The sequence below is a fragment of the Magnolia sinica genome, chromosome 12 (genome assembly GCF_029962835.1).
Source record: "Magnolia sinica isolate HGM2019 chromosome 12, MsV1, whole genome shotgun sequence".
In the NCBI taxonomy this organism is placed as follows: domain Eukaryota; kingdom Viridiplantae; phylum Streptophyta; class Magnoliopsida; order Magnoliales; family Magnoliaceae; genus Magnolia; species Magnolia sinica.
This window is the reverse complement of record NC_080584.1, coordinates 1,581,702-1,587,862: the sequence shown is the minus strand read 5'-3', so window position 1 is coordinate 1,587,862 and position 6,161 is coordinate 1,581,702. Positions and strand designations below refer to the sequence as shown.

At 38.7% G+C, this 6,161-nt stretch overlaps 1 non-coding gene across 1 annotated transcript; it reads right to left on the bottom strand.

Annotated features, from left to right (window-relative positions):
• Window positions 1-322: 322 nt before the first annotated feature.
• On the bottom strand, window positions 323-429 carry LOC131222234 (small nucleolar RNA R71). Its single transcript, XR_009159941.1, has one exon. It is a non-coding gene; the product is annotated as a small nucleolar RNA R71 (small nucleolar RNA).
• Between the last annotated feature and the right edge of the window lie 5,732 nt (window positions 430-6,161).

Sequence of the window (6,161 nt, the reverse complement as noted above, 5' to 3'; positions counted from 1 at the left end):
CAATGCGCCTTCATGTATAGTGTTGCCTGCCACTACGGCAGCACACTTTGAACTTAAACCTGAGGTCATACAATTGTTACCCTCCTTTTATGGTTTAGATAAGGAGGATCCATATCATCATGTGAAAGAATTCTTAGACATTTGCTCCACCTTTAAGTTCCAAAACTTTTCAGACAATTCGATCCGTTTGCACCTTTTTCCTTTTTCTTTGAAGGATAAGGCAAAAGTATGGTTGAATTCTTTAGGAGTTGGGTCTATCACTACATGGGACCAACTGTCTAAGAAGTTCTTAAACAAGTTCTTCCCCGTTCACAAAACTAATGCTCTCCGTAGAGAAATTACGAATTTCACACAAAAAGAAAGTGAACACTTTCATGAATGTTGGGAAAGATGGAAGGACTTACTTCTTAAATGTCCACACCATGGTTTTGAAAAGTGGCAACAGGTTCAATACTTCTATGACGGTCTGACACCCCAAAATCGTCGCATGGTTGACGCCACCAGTGGAGGGTCATTCATGACCAAAAGTGATGTCGAAGCGTGGAATTTCTTTGAAACCTTGTGTGAAAATTCCCAGCAATGGGACTACTCAAATAGAGGTGAAAGAAGTCCCCAACCACAGAAGAAAGGTGGTATATATGAGGTAGGAGTCACGCCAGATCTTTATGCTAAGATTGATAGCCTGACAAAGAAAGTGGATGCTTTGATGATGAATAATGAACCTCCACAAACAACTCAAATTGAGTCATGTGCCATATGTTCAGTCCCGCCCATCCTACATAGTCTTGTCCATCTAGTGCAGCATTTTCAAAATTTCTCTCTGAACAAGTACATGTCATAAACACCTTTCGGAGACCTGGGAATGATCCTTACTCAGACACCTACAATCTAGGGTGGGCTCGGCATCCAAATTTTTCTTGGGCAAAAGGACCACAACAAGGAGGACCATCTGAAATTTCTCCAAGGCAACCATACCCCCAAGTTGGTAGTCAACAACCTCAGCAGTTTCTGCAGTATCAACAAGTACCTCCACAATCTAGAAAACCATCTCTCGAGGATACACTCAATCTTTTTATGCAGAGTTCACTTCAATTTCAAAAAGACACCCAACAAACTTTACTAGCTAACTAGCAAAGCGTACATGCAAATGATCCATTGCCAAGCTGGAGGTACAGTTGGGTCAACTTGCTACCACATTGAGTGAGAGAGAGAAGGGCAAGTTCCCTAGTTAACCTGTGGCAAATCCAAAAGGACAGTATGAGATTGGCTCTAATTCAAACCAAGAACAATACTATGAGCAAGCCAAATCAATCATTACCCTTAGGTCCGGTAAACAGATCGAGAACAAAGTAGAGATACCTAGGGAAGAATCAAATTCCAAATCAGAAGATCAAAATGAAGCGGAGAGACATACTAATGCATCGAACTGACTCTCCGGGAACTATTCATGTGCCATCTTGTGTGCCTAAAGCACATTTTCCTCAATGTCTGGCACCAGTTAAGAAAGGAAACAACTTTAATGAGATATTGGATATGTTTAAGTAAGTGCAAATCAACATTCCATTGCTTGATGCTATCAAGCAAGTTCCTGCTTATGCTAAGTTTCTCAAAGATTTATGCACTCAAAAGCGTAAGATGAATGTTCATAAGAAGGTCTTCCTTGCAAAGCAACTCAGCTCCATGATTCAACACAACACCCCTCTTAAATTTAGGGATCCAGGAGCTCCTACCATTTCTTGCGTTATAGGAGATCATAAGATTGAGAAGGCATTGCTTGATTTAGGGGCGAGCGTCAATTTGTTACCATATTCTGTGTATGAGCAGCTAGGACTTGGTGAGCTAAAATCAACCAAAATAACACTCCAACTAGCTGATAGATCTATCAAGGTGCCCCGTGATGTTATTGAGGATGTGCTAATCCAGGTTGATAAGTTTTATTTTCAGTGGATTTCATCGTTCTAGATACTCAGCCTGTCCAGAATCCTACAAGTCAAATCCCGGTTATCTTAGGACGTCCATTATTAGCTACATCCAATGCAATCATAAATTGCAGGAACGGAGTTATGAAGCTATCCTTTGGTAACATGAAGATTAAACTCAATGTTTTCAATGCTGGACAACAAATGTCAGACTCGGATGATATATTTGAAGTGAACATGATTGAGAGTCTAGTGCATGACTCTTTCCTTGAATCTTCCGAAGACGCTCTTGAGACTTGTTTAGCACATTTTGGCATAGATTTTGACATAGAAAGTTTCATCCAAGAAGTCAATGCATTGCTTGACTCTAATCTGGAAATAGATACAACAAAATGAAAAGCTATAGTGGAACCTCTTCCATCTTCTGAGTCTAAACTGGTCCCGTCTATTGAGAAACCACCCGAAGTCAACCTTAAACTCTTAAGTATGCATTTTTAGGACCTTCTGAAACCCTGCCTGTCATCATAGCTGCTGACCTTGATAAAGAACAGGAGGGTAAGTTGCTTAATGTTCTTAGAGAACATAAGGCAGCTATTGGGTGGACAATAGCGGACATAAAGGGAATAAGCCCCATGGTGTGTATGCATCGTATTCATCTTGAAGAAAATGCAAAAACATCGCGTGAAATGCAAAGAGGCTTAACCCTAACATGAAAGAGGTCGTTCGAGCTAAGGTGCTAAAATTGTTAGATGTTGGTATCATTTACCCCATTTCGGATAGCACATGGGTCAGTCCAGTTCAAGTTGTTCCTAAAAAGTCTGGGATAACGGTGAAAAAGAATGAGGATAATGAGTTAGTACCAACTCGCATGACTACGGGTTGGTGAGTTTGTATTGATTACCGTAAACTGAACCTGGTCACAAGGAAGGATCACTTTCCTCTTCCTTTCATAGATCAGATGCTTGAGAGATTGGCAGGGCACGGCTATTATTGTTTCCTGGATGGTTATTACGGGTATAATCAGATTCCCATTGCTCTCGAGGATCAAGAGAAAACCACATTTACATGTCCTTTTGGTACATATGCCTATCGGCGTATGCCATTTGGGTTGTGTAATGCGCCTGCGACCTTCCAATGATGCATGATGAGTATTTTTTCAGACATGGTTAAGCGTTTCCTTGAGATTTTCATGGACGATTTTTCAATTTTTGGCTCTTCATTTGATGAATGTTTATACCATCTATCTCTTGTCTTGGAAAGATGTGAAAAAATGAACCTGGTATTGAATTGGGAAAAGTGTCATTTTATGGTTCAAAAAAGGATTGTACTCAGGCATGCTATTTCAAGTAAAGGCATTGAAGTTGATAAAGCTAAGATTGATTTAATTTCTAGTCTTCCTCCACCCAAAACGGTTAAGGAGATTAGATCATTCTTAGGGCATGCGGGATTCTACAGGAGATTCATTAAGGATTTTAGCAAAATTTCTCGACCCTTATGCAATTTACTAACTAAAGATGTTGCTTTTGTCCTTAATGATGATTGTCGGCAAGCTTTTGATAAGTTGAAGCATTTACTGACTTCTACTCCAATCATCCAACCACCTGATTGGAGTTTACCCTTTGAGCTTATGTGTGATGCTTCGGATTATGCTGTTGGAGCCGTCCTAGGACAAAGATTGAACAAAATGTCTCATGTCATTTATTATGCTAGTAGGACTCTAAATGATGCACAGCTCAACTACTCCACCACTGAAAAAGAATTGTTGGCAATAGTATTTGCTCTAGACAAATTCAGGTCGTATCTCGTAGGGTCAAAGGTTATAGTGTTCTCAGATCATGCAGCATTGAAATATCTTCTTTCTAAAAAAGACGTTAAACCTCGATTGATTCGGTGGATTCTCTTGCTACAAGAATTTGATATTGAAATTCGGAATAAAAAGGGTTCCGAAAATGTGGTAGCCAACCATTTGTCTAGACTTGTCTTAGAGTCCACAATGGATCCTTTGCCAATGAACGAGTCTTTCCCTGATGAACAACTTCTAACTATTTCTCACTTACCTTGGTATGCGGACATTGTAAACTATCTTGTTACAGGTCAACTTCCTTCTCATTGGACTAAACAAGATAAATCCAAATTTCTTGCTGAGTTTAAACATTTCTTTTGGGACGACCCATACTAATTCAAAATTTGTCATGATCAGATTATTAGGAGATGTATGCCTGAGAGTGAGTTTCATAGTATAATCTCTTTTTGTCATGACCATGCATGTAGTGGTCATTTTGGTTCAAAGAAAACATCTGCGAAAGTCTTACAAAGTGGATTTTATTGGCCTACACTATTTCGAGACACCCATGCCTTTTGCTCAACATGTGATAGATGCCAACGTACGGGTAATATTTTCCACAGGAACATGATGCCACTTACCAATATTCTCATTGTTGAAATATTTGATGTTTGGGGTATTGACTTCATGGGTCCATTTTCCCCGTCATTCGGTTATGTGTATATCCTTGTGGCCGTCGACTATGTTTCTAAGTGGATTGAAGCAGTGCCATGTAAAACGAATGATCATAAAGTTGTGTCCGTTTCTTAAAAGAGAATATCTTTTCTCGTTTTGGCACTCCTCGAGCAATTATAAGTGACGGGGGTACTCATTTTTGCAATAAACCGTTTGAATCTTTAATGAAGAAATATTCCATCACTCATAAAGTTGCAACGCCATATCATCCACAAACAAGTGGTCAAGTTGAGGTGTCAAATCGTGAGATTAAACAAATTTTAGAGAAAACGGTTCGCCCCGATCGTAAGGATTGGATTGGTCACAATGTTTGAATGATGCTCTTTGGGCATATCGTACGACTTTCAAAACCCCGATTGGAATATCTCCGTACAGGCTTGTCTTTGGGAAAGCCTGTCACTTACGTGTGGAATTAGAACATCATGCTTATTGGGCCATCAAAACTTTTAATTTTGATTTAAGCAAGACTGGATCACACTGTAAACTTCAACTCAATGAGTTAGAAGAAATTCGAAATGAGGCATATGAGAATGCAAAAATTTATAAAGAGCAGACAAAAATCTTCCAAGACAAATCAATTCTTCGCAAGACATTTGAACCAAACCAGAAAGTATTATTGTACAATTCCAAGCTACGCTTCTTTCCTGGAAAACTACGTTCGCGATGGAATGGCCCTTATCGAGTAATACAAGTATTTTCTCATGGAGCAGTTGAGATTCAAAATCTAACAGACGAGAATATCTTCAAAGTAAATGGTCAATGGCTGAAACTATATTTAGATGATTTGGTGAACAAAGATGTTGAGGAAATTTATTTGGCGGACCCAGGTTATCAAGATTGATTAATTCATATATAGTTCATTCTTATCTGGCTGAAGACGTTAAACTTAGCGCTCCTGGGAGGCAACCCAGTTTTTCATTCCATTTCACTTTTCTCATTCATTAGTTCAATGTTTGTGGGTAGCATTGCTGCAAACCCTCACGAGACTACAACTCGTCCACTAAGGGTAACCTAGGGGTTTAAAGGCTTGTTGCATACGCTAAATGCAATCGAGAGCACCTGCGAAAGTGGTATAGGTAGAATTTTCTTTTTACGTTTTTATCATTTTGCTTTTGTTGATTTCTCTCTTATGTTGACTCGCTCTTACATGGATATTTTTTTGGAAAGCCTCTAGATTCTTTCATACAGGTACTATTTGTCCATCACTCCTCTTTTACTTTTGTTGTCTCATGAGCATTGCATGTTTATTTCTTTTACATTGAGGACAATGCAGATTTTAGGTTGGGGGTGGGCGATTAGGTCACCTCATCAGTATTTTCTTGGTCTTGAGTACAAATTGTGAAAATTTTTAAATTTTTCTGGAATTTCTTGTGCATTTGAAGTGATTTTGAAGGATAAATGTGATTTTAACATTACAAGGTACAGAATGTCGGTAATTTATAACTCTTGGATTCAGCCATCTGTTAGATTTCACAGTTAAGTTTGAATTGTTAACCCATGATTAGAACTTTTAAACATTAATTGAGTTATGATCTCACATATCACATCTCGGTTGCACATTAAGGTTCCGTTTCAACATTGAATGATTAACTTGATAATCACTAAGCATGAAAGGAATCAGCCTGAAATTTTTTTTAACTTTGGTCTATAAATAAGAATTGAAAGAAAGGGTGAGTCACATAATCTTCACCATAGGTTTGCTCCCTATAGGTGTATATTCAATC